Raw genomic sequence first — 15,305 nt, 5'->3', positions numbered from 1 at the left:
GGCCCAACAGTTCATTGGAATTTTTCCATTAACATCTTACAGAAAAATCAGAACAAACTTTTCAGCCAACCCAGTGTTTCTGATCTGGTTTGTTCCTTATCCCCTTGATGAATTTGCATTAAGTTCAACACACTGGAGATGCCAGACATTACCTCCTCAATTGTATGTCTTAGAGAACGTGCCCTGTCCAACCCCTGGGAGAGGCAGAACCATCATTCATAGTTGATTGGACTAGGGTCAGACAACTGTTCAAATACGGACAAATCAGATTCTCCCTTCTGGGATTTTGGAATCAATGTATTGAAAGACTGAGCCAGTAAGCTGTTGGAAGCCAAGCCAGCAGGTCCTGCAGACTCAGCGCAGGGGCCACAATTCAAGAGAAGCCATCAAGGGCTGGCGTGGATGGACGAGTGAGCAGAGAAGGCCAGTCTGTAATGAGATGAGAATGAAGTGCTGGGCAGAAAGAAGCAGGCCTGGCAGCCTCTGAGATGGGGGGTGAGGCCGGCTGTGCAATCCTGCTGACTTCCCAGAGTCCGGCTACAGGCCCAGGAGATCAGGTGGAGATGCAGCTTTCTTCTTTCAACAAACCCCTCTGACTTGAGCCAGTCTGAGTGGGTTTTTGTCCCTGGTGACCAATGGAAGATAAGAAATGATGGAAGATAGGGGGACTTTGGGTTTCCCTGATGACTCAGATGGTTAAGAATCTGCCTGTGGAGCAGTAGACCTGGGTTCGATCTTTGGGTTCGGGAGATCCCCTAGAGAAGGGAATGGCTATCCACTCCAGTATTCTTGCCTGGAGAATCCCCATGGACAGAGGAGCCTTGTGGGCTACAGTCCATGGGGTCGCAAAGAGTTGGACATGACTAAGCAACTAAACACAGCACAGGGGGACTTTCCTGGTGGTCTGGTGGTTAAAACTCCACACTTTACTGCAGGGGGCGAAGGTTTGATTCCTAGGTGGGGAATTAAGATCTCACAAGCCATGCAGAACAGCCAAAAAAAAAAATTTTGTTTTCTTTAAAGAAAAAAAGAAATGATGGAAGACAGGAAGTGATGTGAAATAGGAAGTGACTGGGAGACAGGAAATAGTAAAACACAGAAAATAATGGATGATTGGAAATGATGGAAAATAGATTGATCTGATTTCACAGCTTATTCATTTCCCATCAAGTCTGACTTTCTTTGGAGGGATGGCATTGCTGTACTGGGATCAGATACAAAACTCAGAATGCCACCCACACTTCATCAGTATTCTTTGCTGACCACCTCCAGGTAGAGGTGGGAACAGGGACTCAACGAGCACCAGCTACCTTGGGAAACAGTTAAGAGGGAAGCAGTACAGTGGTTCAGATCGTGGACTCAGACCCTGGCTGTCACTCACTGTTTCAGTGACACTATCTGGGGTCTCAGTTTCTTTATGTATAAATTGGAAATAATAATAGATTACCTCACTGGGCTGCTGTGAGGATTAAGTAAGACAAGGCCCGGCACTGAACCCAAGAAGCCCCTTGAGGGGTGATAGGGGTTATTTACCAACGTCTTAGAAAATAAACAGAAAGTTACTTATCATGAACCAGCAAGACCCACCAGTCTTGATACTTTGCAAAGCTTCTCTACAGCAGAACTTGCCACATTTCCCCCAAACTATTGGGTATTGATTTCCAACATGAATAACCTTAGATGAACTTCATTTATAGCAGCAACTGCTTCAAACTGACCCGAATTGATCAGCTGTAAGGATTTTCCATTAGGCAGAAATTAAGAAAATACATCTTCCAATATCTCAATTAAAACAGCCTCTGTTTTGCAAAGGTAGGAGCTGCTGATTTGATTTTCGTGAACAAGCAGATCGATAAGACAGAAGGCCCCGGAGAGGACAACATGCCTCTCTGCACACCTCCTGGAGGCTGGATTTCTTTCTTGCACTAGATACCCACCTCCCCCCTCCATGGCTGATGGTGAAGCAGGACCCATCAAAGCACTGAATCCTGCTAGAACAGTGCCAATAACCGCTCCACTCGTCCACGTGGGGCTGACAGTAGCCACGGTCCTCCTGAGAGACTGATCACAGTCGTCTCTTCTTCATCGCCATCACCACTGTCAACACCGTGAGCCCCCCAAGGGCAGAGAGCTGAATCTGCTGTGTTTAGTGCTGTCCTGTCAGCGGGCGTGGGGGACTGACCGCGTAAAGGGCCTGGGTTCTTCGCCCCTCCCTGTGTCCACACCCACGCCCTTTGCCATGTGATTTGTGTTCCTCTCCCTAATGAGGCAGATCTTGCCGTCCCTTCCCCTTTAAACCGGGCTGTCCTCCTGATGTCCAGCAGAAGAGAAGCGGAAATGGTGACGCACTACTCTGAGCCTTGACTTGAGAAGGCTTTACATGTCTCCACGTTCCCTCTTAGTCTCTGTCATCACCAGGAGAAAGACACAACCCAGACGAGCCTGCTGGTCTTACAGTCAGGATGAGGGTCACGGAGGCCAAGTCAGGCTGCCCTGGTCATTCCAGCTGAGGCCACCCAAGATAAGCCAACAGTCAGCCAGCTGACCAACAGACACATAAGTGAGCCTGGGCAAGCTGGCAGGAGCTTCCAGCTGACCCGAGGACCTGTGGGCTGAACTAAAGCTTGCTGTTTTAGGTCAACATATTTTGGGGTAGTTTCTTTGTTTAGGAAAGAAATCACTGATATACTAGCACATCCATATGAATTGATAGAATTCATCTATTAAATGCTGCTAAAATATGTATTAAATACTAGGTACATGGTTAGCTATTAATATATGTTATGGATTCTGATCTGATATAAAATGTTAACATTTTGTTCATCATGAAATCAGTTTCATTAATTTTTATGTTTTAAGTCTTGCATTAACATATTATTTATCTTGGGACTTCCCTGGTGGTCCAGTGGCTAAGACGCTGAGCTCCCAACATGGGGGGGCCCAGGTTCTATCCCGGATCAGGGAATTAGATCCCACATGGTGCAACTAAAGACCCCCACATGCCGCAGCTAAGACCTGGCACAGCAAAATAAATAAAAATAATTTTTTAAGTTTAAAAAATATTACTTATCTTGGTTACTGATCTTTTTGGTGCCTCCTTAAATTGTGTACCATTCAGGCTACCATATTTTCAGCCCAGATTATCACCATTTATTCCTTATAAAAAATAAATCTATCAAGAAAGTAAGGTCCCAATGAAGCTGGAATAATTTGAGCAACAAAATAAATAATATGGTATTGGATTATAACTCAAAGCATAAAATTAATATCCACATTGATGTAAATAAATGACTGAGTAAGTAAATATGGAAGAATGAATAAGTATCCCATACAGAAGAATCCTAAACAACTATGTAGACACCCACCGCCCTCAAGAAAGGGGATCATCAACCCTGACCCCTTAAGTGTGAACTGACACAGAGACTTCCTTCAAGGGCTACAGCTGGGGAGAGTGGCAAGGAGGAACTGGACTGTGGAGACAGCTGACAAACACACCTCAGGCAGGGGATCAAGGCCAACATCAGCAGCGGTGGTCGTGCTGAGAGCTGGTGACCCTTGACAGCGTGTGATGAGAATGGTGTTTTATCTCTGTGGTCTTCCTCGCCCAAACCCATAGCTCAGTCTAATCATGAGAAACACATCAGACAAATCCCAACTGAGGGAGAGTTTGCAAGACACCTGATTATCCTCCTCAGAACTCTCAAGGTCATTAAAGACAAGGACCGTCTCAAATTCATAGAGACAGAAAGCACACTGGTAGATGCCGGGGCCCGGGGGGGCGGGGGGCGGGGAGGGGGAACAAGGAGTCAGCGTTCAACGGGGACAGACTTTCAGTTTAGGAAGGTGAAAAGTTCGGGAGATAGATGACGGCGAGAGTTGCACCACCGGTGAATGTATTCAGTGCCACTAAACGGGACACTTAAATACGGCTAAAATAGCATGCTTTGTATTATGTGAATTTTACCACAATAAAAAAAAGTGTTTAAAAAAACAAGGACAGCCTGAGGACTGCCTGGTGGCTGTCATGGCACCCTGGATAGGATCCTGGAACAGTGAACAGGCATGAGTAGGAGATAAGGAAACCTTCATGAAGTATTCAGTTCAGTTCAGTCGCTCAGTTGTGTCTGACTCTTTGCGATCCCACAGACTGCAGCACGCCAGGCTTCCCTGTCCACCACCAACTCCCGTGTTAGCTGATAACAGTACATCAATGCTTGCACATCAGTTGTGACAAAGGTACCATCGTGATGTAAGATGTTGACAACAGGGGAAGCGATAGGGGTATAGGATATACGGGAGCTCACTGAGCTATCTTTGCAACATTTCTGTAAATATAAAACTATTCTATTTTTATTTTAAAAAAAATAAAAATAAACCAAGGCCAAGAGAGATTAAGTAAATTGCCCAAAGTCACAGAGCTAATACACGACAAATCTAGGACTCTAATCCAGGACTGTGTTGATATCAACACCTATACCCCACAGCTCACCTACGCCCACTGAGACACTTCCCATGTGACAAAAATAGGAAGGGAGGGAGAGGGGGGAGCAGGAAAGAAGGGATGGATGGAGGGAGACGGGAAGGAGAAAAGAAAGAGAATAACAGAGGGAGGGAGAGTGATTGCCATGTATTTGCCAGCTTTCTGCTTTTTGATGAAACTGACCGCCCAAAATGCCTTTTGTCTCCTCCTAAATGCATATTCAGCAGCTTTCAGCTGCACCGGGGACTTCTCATCCAGCTGTGCTCACCCTCCTGCAAACTCCCATGAAATCAATAGCACACATCCATCATTTTATCTCCACCACTTAGCAGAAGCAAAAAAAAAACCACTTTGCTAAAGAAGCCTCCACCGGACAAGACATATCACCCCACTGCCATTGCACCCATCCATCTCACATACAATTGTTTAAGTGGTTTGGGGTCCTTTGGAATCAGAGATTTATTCCTGCTTCCCTTACGTTTTATTAGGGAAGGTTTATCATCAATATGAAACTTTAATTCCTCCAAAGCTGTGGATTAATAGACTCATAAACTTTAATACCTGGTGCTTTACACACTTCATTCAGGCTGTACCCCACACAGCTGGGGAGTAACAATTCACTTCAATCTTCTGGTCTCCCCCCAGCAAGATTCTGAGACCTTTGGGGACATAGTTAGATTCACCCTGATGAAGTATTGTGTTGTGTTTAGGAGGCTGAAGACTGGAATCAAACTAACATGAGTTCAATTCACTTACTTGCTGCACAACTCCAGGCTAGCTGCTTTACCTCTTGCAGCCTCAGCTTATTCATCCATAAAATGGGAATAATATTTGAAGCTGTCTCCCAAGGTTATTAATTGTTCATGGTGTGTGTGTGTGTGTGTGTGTGTGTGTGTGTGTGAGAGAGAGAGAGAGAGAGAGAGAGAGAGAGAGAGGGATGTAGGAGGGCTAAAGGGAGGGAGGGAGAGAAAGAAAAAAAATGAAAACCTTTCATATGACAAGAAAAATAAAGGCATCCCCTGAGGATCTCTGCAGAGAAAACAGAGACCAGAATGCTCACTCCTCTTCACTTTGCACATGTCCTCAAACCAGAGGTTCAAAATTAAGAGCGTTTGTGTCCAGCCTCTGCCACCGTTTAAGATGCAGCTACTGATGCTTCTAGGGACAAGAATAGCTAGTCTGCTCTTCCAAACCCTTTGGGAGCCAGGGCTTAGTCTGAGCTCTGCGTAACTTTCTAATTCCTTTGAAGACAAATTAGAAAAACAAACTGCACTGCTTTTTCACAGCCGACTGTTTCATGATATGGCTCCTCCCCTTTACAGCAATGGCTTCAATAAAACAGCAAAAGAGAGCAAAGATAATAATAGTCATGTGGATCCACGAGATGCAGTGACTCAGATAGTACTAAGGATGACTAACCTTTACCCCAGTGGCTCTCAACCAGAGGACCTCTGGCCACACCTGGAGACATTTCTGGTTTTGGCTGCCCTGGCTGGGCAGTGCTACTGGCATCTGGAGGCCAGGGAAGCTGCTAAACACCCTACGACATGCAGGATGGGCCCCCACTGTTGCTGTGCTTACTCACTCCGTCGTGTCCGACTCTTTGTGACCCCATGGACTATAGCCCGCCAGGCTCCTCTGTCCATGGGATTCTCCAGGCAAGAATACTGGAGTGGGTTGCCATGCCTTCCTCCAGGGGATCTTCCCAACCCAGAGATCGAACCCAGGTCTCCGCTTTGCAGGCAGATTCTTTACTGTCTTAGCCACCAGGAAAACCCAAGAATACTGGAGTGAGTAGCCTATCCCTTCTACAGGGGATCTTTCTGACCCTGGAATCGAACCGAGGTCTCCTGCACTGAGGCGGATTCTTTACCAGCTGAGCTACCAGGGAAGCCCCAGGGTAGAGAATTATTTGGCCCGAGGTGTCAACAGTGCTGAGGTTCAGACACTCCAGTTTACACGGATCATCTATGATGGGCCAGGCTGGGTTCTAGGAGCTCTGTGTGGAGTAGCTCATTGTTCACTGTGTTCGTCAGAGAAACAGAACCAATGCATTAGGCAGAGGGACAAAGACAGGGAGACAAAGAGACTTATCATAGCAGTTGGTTCATACAACTAAGGAGGTTGGTAAATGCAAAATCTGTAGGTGGGCCAGCAGTACAGAAGCCCCATGGAGAGCTTACAGGCCGGTTCAAAGGCCAGTCAGGAGATTCCCTCTTGCTTGGAGGAGGCTGGTCTCTTGTTCTGCTCAGGCCTTCAGCTGATGGAGGAAGCCCACCCACAGGCAGACAGAGTCTGCTTTACTCAGGTCCACCTATTTTTCAATGTCAATCTTATCCAAAAATACCCTGAGAGGAGCATGGAGAGTGTTTGCCCAAAACACAAAGTACCCAGTGAGCCAGCCAAGCTGACTCATAAAATTAACCATCATACCCATCTATGAGGAGGGCAACTCTATAGGTTAACGACCTTGGAAGACTGAACTGATGGCCTCGATTCTTCACCTCCCCCTACGTTCTCACCTTCACTCTGGCTTCACGCTGGGCAGAATGTTCTTCCCTGTCCTGAGCCTGGACTCGACCATGTCCCTTGCTTTGGCCACTGGTGCCAGGTCCAGAGGGTGACAAGGCTGGGCCTTCAGAGGCTCCATGTCTTTCTGCTTCCCTCTTGCATCCTGCCAACTCCATGAGATCAACGGGCCGTGCCTGCTCCACTGATCCCAGCGGGATGAAAAACACAAGGAACAGCGCCACCCACAGACTCACATGCCTGCAGGAAGAAGGACTTGCCCCACACCCAGCCAGGATCATCTGGGGCCCGGATAACACAAAGCGACATAGGATAATGTGATTGCCATCCAAAGCCACTGTGTTCTGGAATAGTCTATCTTGTTGCAATCCCAGAACAGTGGGCCCTGTTTTAGCAGCCAAGGAACTGGGGCACAGGAAGGTTAAGCAACCAGCCCAAGTCACACAGCTGGCAGGCTCTGCACCAGGCCATGTCCTGGTGCCTTCACACATTTGATCACCATGGATCTTCACAACGGTCCTGAGAAGCAGGTGTTTCAGGCCCCTCCCGAAGAGAAGGTGATGGAAGAGAAGTTTCAGCGGCACGTCCTAGGAAGGGCAGAGCTGAGCTTTGAACTTCAGTGTACTTGTGCCCTGATGCCAGGTGGTCACCCTCTAAAAGCAAAGGATTAAATGATAGACAACCTTCTGATTCAGGGGACACTCAGCCAGGCCATGACACAGGCTACTGGGCATGATCTCAGCCCCTTACTTGCATATTCACTGCCAAGGCATCACTTTTACCTCCGACAGAATCTCTTGGATCCATCCACTCCTCTCTGTGTATGTGACCACCTGGCTCTGAACATCCACCAGCCTGGCCCAGGGCCCTGCCCCCATTCTATGCCCTCCTGCACCCCCTCTCTTGCTCCTCAATCCATCATCCACACGACAGCCACAGAGACTACTGAAAATGCATCCCCTGGGGAGCAGGGTGAACCTCGGAGGGCCCACCACTGCTGGAACAGGGACAGAGTTTCACAAAGCCTGCACCCTGGGCCCCCAGCCACCTCCTGTCATTCCACTCTCCCCTTCACTCTCTTCTTTTATCACTTAACAGATGTTCCTTGAGTGCTGAAAGCACAGTGCGCAGTGCTGGAGACACACGCATGAAGATGACCAAGGGCCCCGCCGTGCTGAAGCTTACAGTCCGCAGGGGAGACAGAGGGCCCCCGTCAGCCTTCTCAGCGTCCCCAGAATGCTCTGTGGCCTGTCCAGCTGTGGGACCTTTCCATCTGTGGCTTTACCCGCTCGCAGTCACCCCTCATCATCATCCAGGGCCACGTCTGATCCAAAGGCCCTCTGCTCCCGCACTGCCCTATGACATCACAACACAGATCCCAGTGGGTCATCACATGCTCTGAGGCACGTGGCTGTTGACTGTCTAAATCTCACACTGGATGCTAAGGCTGTGAGGGTGGAAACTCAACTCATCTCTGCTTCATGCTGCATCCCTGGCATTTCAGACACAGCTACACTCAGTATTACTGAGTGGGGTGTAGCTGTGAGAGAAATCAGCTGAGTTTACAACAGGATCCCCGAGCTTATGTGCACCTCTGGCTTGAGAGGAATAAACAAAGACAGTTCCCACAACCTTAGGGACCTGGCAGAACCCCCAGACTCTCAGTTGCCATAGGAACTGCTCCGACTCTGCTTGCCCACAAAGAACACAGTCCCACCAGATGTCAGAGGTCTGGTTGGCTCTCAACTTCTGCCAGCCTGACTCTGCTCAACACGCTTTGAGGTGGCCTATGATCCCCCTCTTGAGAGCCACACTGTTGTCCCCTGCCCTTGAGTGTGGGCAAGACCTGTGATTTTCTTTAAGTGGATAGAATATGGCAAAGGTAATTGTTGTTAGTTGCTCTTTGTGACCCCATGGACTGCAGCACACCAGGCTTCCATGTGTCCTTCACTATCTCCCAGAGCTTGCTCAAACCCATGTCCGTTGAGTCAGTGATGCCATCCAACCATCTCATCCTTTGTCATCCCCTTCTCCTCCCGCCTTCAATTTTTCCCAGCATCAGGGTCTTTTCCAATGAGTCAGCTCTTCGCATCAGGCGGCCACAGTATTGGAGCTTCAGCTTTAGCATCAGACCTTCCAGTGAATATTCAGGGTTGATTTCCTTTAGGATTGACAGGTTTGATCTGCTTGCTGTCTAAGGGATTCTCAAGAGTCTTTGCCAACACCACACTTAGAAATTATCAGGATGATTACACTACATGAAAATTGCAATGTCCACCTTCTGGAAATTCTCTCACCCTTGGTGGCTTTGATGAAGCAAGTGGCCATGCTGGGGTGAGGAGACCCACAAAGCAAAGAATGGTAGATGGCTTCTGAGCAGAACTGAGGCCCCAGGACTTAGAGCAACAAGGGATTGGATTCCTCCCAGTCAAGCCTCAGATGAGACCTCAGCCCTGGCCGACAACTTGATTGCTGCCTGTATGGTTTAGAAGCAGAGGATCCAGCTAAGACCTGCCCAGACTCCTGACTCACAGACATGGTGAGACAATAAATATTTAATATGTGGGACTTCCCTGGTGATCCAAAGGCCAAGACTCTGCACTCCCCATGCAAGGGGCCTAGGGTTCGATCCCTGGTCAGGGAACTGGATCCCACATACTGCAACTAAAGATCCTGCATGCCACAACAGTGATCGAAGATCCTTCAACTAAGACCTGGCACAGCCAAGTAAATGATAAACTTTTTTTCAAAAGAAGAAGATAAATGTGTTGCATCAAGCTGCTAAGTTTATATAATGTTATAGAGAATAGAAAATGAATACACTGATTTGGGCTGACTCACCCACTTCTTTCCCATCCCAATAGGACATGAGCTCACGGGAAATGCTGTGCTAGCTCCCGAGAGGCTTCCATGACAAGTCATCACAAACCAGATAGCGCCAAACAGCAGAAACCCTCTCTCTTACAGTTGTGAATAGCCAACAACTGGAATCAAGGTGTCAGCAAGGTTCTCCAAAGGCTCCAGGAAGACTCCTTCTCACCTCTTCCTGTCTCCTGACTACGAGTAACCCCTGGCATTCCCTGGCTGGCAGATGCATCTCTCAAATCTGCCTCCATCCTCACACGGCCTTCTTCCCTACATGTGTGTGCGTGTGTCCAGTTTCCTCCTCTTATAAGGACACCAGTCACTGGAGTAGTCATTTGAGTCATTTGCTGGCACACAGGTCCTACAAGACCCCTCAGTCATGTCCGACTCTTTGCAACCCCGTGGATTATAGCCTGCCAGGCTCTTCTGCCCATGGGATTCTCCAGGCAAGAATACTGGAGTGGGATGCGTTTCCTTCTCCAGGGGATCTTCTCAACCCTGGGATCAAACACACATCTCTTGCATCTCCTTCTTTGGCAGGCGTGTTCTTTACCACCAGTGCCACCTGGGACATCAACTGGAGTAGGGTCAACCCCAATCCAGCGTGACTTCATCTTAACTTGATCACAACTACTTAGACCCCATTTCCAAACAAGGTCATATCCACAGGTACTGGGAGTTAGGACTTCAACACACCACTGGGGGGAGGGATGGTAAATACAACTCAATGCACAGGAAATGCTGCCTTCACATCCAGAAAACAGAGCAGGTGGGTCTCTGCCACCTCCACCCTCTTGGAAAACTGCCCATTCACCCCGGTGTCCACCAACACCTGGTTCATTCATTCACCCCATGCTTACTGAACACCCACACATGCTCCCCACAGCAGAGAAACTGGGGGGAACAAAGGCGAGAAGACCTCTGCTCTCGTGGAGCTCACATGCTGCAGTGGGAAGCGAGACAGATGATCGACACCAACAAATAAGGAGATGGTTTCCAGTCATGGCAAAGTGTCCCAAAAATAAGAGCAGCAATTGTAACAGGAGCCATGGCAGCAATGGGAGTCAGCGTTGCTGACTCTGTGCCAGGCGTTGTTCTAAACACTTGACGTAAATGTGTGCTCCTCATCCTCACCAAAACCCCATGAAGTTGTTTCTGTTCAATTCCATTTTTAAAGGTGGGGAAACTGAGGCACAGAGAGGTTGCACACAACTAATAGCAGAGCCAGGATTCAAACCCAGGCTGGTGCTGAGCCCCAGGGACCCACTCTGAGGAAAACAAAGTGCTGGGGGAAGGAATAGGACTTCAGAGCTGGTGGTATCTGGAAGGGGGACTTTTGAGTCAAGGCTTGAACGAACAGTAGGCCAGACGCCAGACAGTGGCGGATGAAAGAGGAACCACAAAGGAAGGGTGTGAAGATGGCAAAAGAAGGGTTCAGACCCATTCTGAATGGGGTGATGTCCTCCCAGGGCGGACAGCTTCTGAAGAATCCACCGGCCACATCAGACAGAATCGAGATTGGTGGGGGCTTCCCTGGTGGCTCAGATGGTGAAAAATCTCCCTGCAATACAGGAGACATGTGTTTAGTCCTTGGGTCGGGAAGATCCCCAGAGAAGGGAATGGCAACCCACTCCAGAATTCTTGCCTGGAGAATCCCATGGACAGAGGAGCTGGGTGGGCTACAGTCCAAGGCGGAGTCCCAAAGAGTCAGACACGACTGAGCAGTTAACACTTTCCTTACAGCACATTCAGGAAGGGTTTCTTAGAGAGCAGGTGCTGCCTCCCCCAGGGATGCTGCGATGCACTAGTTCCCTTCTCGCTGATTCATCTCCATCCTAAAGCCTACCTTCCCAGTCTTGGCTCAGGCCAGCCCCACTGCCAGGGGTGATTAATAGGTTTAATTTATCTTTACATTCCGTGGAGCTGAGCTAGGCCGATGACGCCTCTGGAACGGTTTGTGAGTAATCAGCGGGCAAGCAGAAGCCTCTGCATCCTTATTTATATTCATGTTACGCTGGGGACATTTCTAATTTGTTTGTTTTTCTCTGATCTGGCTTCACCCACCAGGACTTGGATGACTGGGAAGAGACCAAAGAAGGGAAGGTCCAGGAGACATGAAGGAGGAGAGGCCGAGTCTGTGGGGACACAGGCAGAGGCAGGAAGCGACTGGACAAGGGTCTGTCAACCCTCCACCTCTGTGCACGCCAGCTGCCGGCACTGTACTCATCCACACGTGGTCCCAGCCTGTCGCTGGCACCAGGGCCCAGCTGAGCACCGGGAGGGGCTGATGAGAGGACTCTGGGGTCCTGCCTTCACGGGGCTCCCGGCAAGCAAAAGAGATGCACACATTGAGGGCAGCAAAGCCCAGCCGGCCAACCGATGGGTACAAGGCAGCACAGGCTCAGAGGCAAGGCTCCTCATTCTCTTTACTGGCAGGGGCTTCAGGACCCAGGAGCCCCAGAACCAGCCTGAAACCTGGGCCTTGTCATCCCTTCTCCCGGAAACGGAATGCACCCGGCTCAGGGAACCATGATCAGGCAGAGCTGGGAGAGAGGGTAGAGAAGGTCTCCAGCTCAGGGAGGGTGAGGCTGCCCCCAGGTTTGCTGGCAGATGGGTCCTGGCCACGCGAGGCTTCAGCCCCTCCAAACACACCCCCACGGGGGATCCTCAACCAGCCTCACAAAAGACACAGGCTTCCAAAGTATGCCAGGGCGGGGTTTCCTTCCCTCTCACCCCTCCTGTGAGAGGGAAGTCTGTCATGCAGTCAGGGCTGACAAGGAGACAGAAACCTCAGCAAAGCAAGAGGCAGGAGCCCACACGGGTGAGGTGGCTCTCAGTGCAGGGCCTGGGTCTGGCTGCGCTCAGACTGGTCCCCAGAGGTAGGCCTCGATGAAGGCAAGAGAGGCAGCAGAAGAGGGAGCGTGGGGTGGGGGTGCGGGCTGGGGGTCGGGAGAGGGGGTGTCTCTGCCCACCCACACATATCACACCTAGAATCTCAGACTGCAAAAAGTTGCTCAGGGACCAGCCAGGTGGAGTAACCCACTCTAGACTCTCCCCGACTCTGTGGAAATACATAGCTGGGATCCAGAATAAAAGACTGCACATTACCAGGATCCCGTGAGCAAGTGACTGAAGTGAAACGAGACAGCAGCCAGCTGGGCAGGGCAACTAGAGGCTCTAGACAATGCTTTCTGCCATCTGGGGTTCAAGGTTATCCCAAGGACCCTTGAGTTAAATGTAAAGATGAGAAATTCAAGGTTTTACCTAGGGGATGGTTGGGGAAGGTGTGGGATAGGAGATTTATGCAGCCTTGCAAACATCAATTCCTCGTTTCTTCTTTTCTGGCCATGGTTTTATTGAGATATGATTCACCTACCACACAATTAACCCATTTAAGCATACGAGTCAGTGGTTTTTAATATATTCATGAGTCATATGACCACCACCACAATTAGAACAGTGCCACACTATTATCTTCAGGAGGTAGAGGGCCTGTGCCATTCCCACCAAGCAAGTCGGGAAACATACAATAGCAGACAAACTCCTGTGGTGATGACAGTGTTCTAAAATTGATTGTAGTGGTGGTCACACGACTTTTTGATCACCCCAACAGGATCTCCCTACCCTTAGCTATCACCTCCCAAATGCACCAATATTCCCAGTCCCTGGCAACCACTAATTTACTTGCAGTTTCTGTGGATTTGTTCAGGCTGGATGTTTTATAGAAATAGCCTCCTTCCTTCTCTGCTGGGGGTCAGCATGTGTTCTGCAGTCAGAAAGTCTGGCTTCAGCCTAGATCCGACCTTGCCACTCGGCCTGGTCATGCTTCTGTCTTCCTAAGCTTCCGCCTCCTCACTGAAAGTGGAGCCAAGTGCTGTTCCTCATTCATCACGTGGCCGGGAGGAGTACATAAGTTAACATCCACCATGCGGGTGCTCAGCAAATGGGAGACACACGACTGCTCTCATGCGTCTGCCCGGCTTGCTCGGTGGAAAAGGCACAGGCCCCCCTTCCCCACCTCATGGAAATAAAAGATAGAGTGCTAAGTTCCACAAAAATACAAAGGTCCACACATGGAGGTCAACCGAAGCCTGCTCAATGAATGGGGCCTGTGTCGGCCTGTGCCAATGTGGATGGTGAGTCTGGCCAAGTTTACGGTCATAGCGGTCAGGACCACTGGCCTCACTGCAGGAAACTGCCTCTCTGTGGCCTGAAGACAGAAGCCAGGGGCAGCCTTGTTATCCAGGAGCTGGGGCCAGGCTGGGCAGGCCTCACTGAGCAGAGACGGAGGCCCAGTGGGCTCCTGGCAGGCTCCTGGGCAGCTGTGGGTCCTAGGAGACTGCCTGCTGCATAGTCTGGGCCCCCAGGGCCCAGGGCGGGTAGGTGGGGGGGTGGGAATAATCAGGTTACATGCTCAGGGGATGCTGCTGCTCTTGGCAGAGCCACAAATTGAGTTTGAAATGAGTAATCGGGAGCCAAGCTGCTTGCACTGTGAGCGACAAGGCCTGGCTGGCAGTTTTCTCCATGCCAAGCCCTCTGGACAGGAGGAGGGGGCGGGGGAGACAGCCCCAAACCAGCTCCGGGGGTAACAGGTAAGCCATTTCCCCTCCCTGTCCTTGCGGGGCAGGGCAGGGGCGGCTGACACCCAGCCAAGAAGGAAGGAGGTCCTTTCTTTCTTTCTTGTTTAATTTTATGTTACATATATGTTGTTGTTGTTGTTGTTGTCTAGACACTAAGTCGTGTCAGGCTCTCTTGCAACCCTATGGACTGTAGCCTGTCCATGGGATCTCCCAGGCAAGAATACCAGAGTGGGTTTCAGTTTCCTCCTCCACGGCATCTTCCTGACCCAGGGATGGAACCCGCGTCTTCTGCATTGGCGGGTGGATTCTTTAGTACCTGAGCCACCTGGGGAAGCCCCAGGAGGTCATTTCTATGAAACGCCTAGGAGAGGCAAATCCAGAGACAGAAAGCAGATTAGTGGCTGCCAGAGGCCTGGGGGGTGGGCGGGTGGGAGGACTGGGGTTTGATAGCTAAAGGGTATGCTTCTCTTTTGGGGGGTGATGAGAACGGTCTAAAACTGATTGAGGCAGTGCTTGCACAACTGTGTACACTTGAAACCACAGACTTGCACATTTTGAGTGGGTGAAGTGTATATAACATCTCAGCTTAATGATACCTTCAGGGACCCAGGCACTTCTCTTCCTCAATCATGTCTGACTCTTTGGAACCCCAGGAACTGTAGCCCACCAGGCTCCTCTGTCTATGGGATTTCCCAGGCAAGAATACTGGAGTGGGTTGCCATTTCCTCCTCCAATGAAGTGATAAGATGTGAAGTAAATCTTAATGTTGTTACAAAACAAGACAGGTTTTTTTGGGGGGCTGTGAGATGAAGAATGTCTTCCCAAAGGAAGGCTGCTTTGTCCATAAAACC

The 15,305-nt window shown here is 49.7% G+C and overlaps 1 protein-coding gene and 1 long non-coding RNA gene across 14 annotated transcripts in view; both read right to left on the bottom strand.

Annotated features, from left to right (window-relative positions):
- Positions 1-15,305, bottom strand: part of RBFOX1 (RNA binding fox-1 homolog 1) — a 2,345,672-nt gene that overhangs the window by 2,103,020 nt on the left and 227,347 nt on the right. The window lies entirely within an intron of this gene.
- Positions 6,000-8,338, bottom strand: LOC110122780 (uncharacterized). The gene is made up of 3 exons (XR_002309336.2): positions 8,106-8,338; positions 7,003-7,662; positions 6,000-6,740 (listed from the first exon to the last, which is right to left on the bottom strand). It is a non-coding gene; the product is annotated as an uncharacterized lncRNA (long non-coding RNA).

The sequence above is a fragment of the Odocoileus virginianus genome, chromosome 33 (genome assembly GCF_023699985.2).
Source record: "Odocoileus virginianus isolate 20LAN1187 ecotype Illinois chromosome 33, Ovbor_1.2, whole genome shotgun sequence".
NCBI lineage: Eukaryota > Metazoa > Chordata > Mammalia > Artiodactyla > Cervidae > Odocoileus > Odocoileus virginianus.
This window is presented reverse-complemented; position numbering and strand designations above follow the sequence as displayed.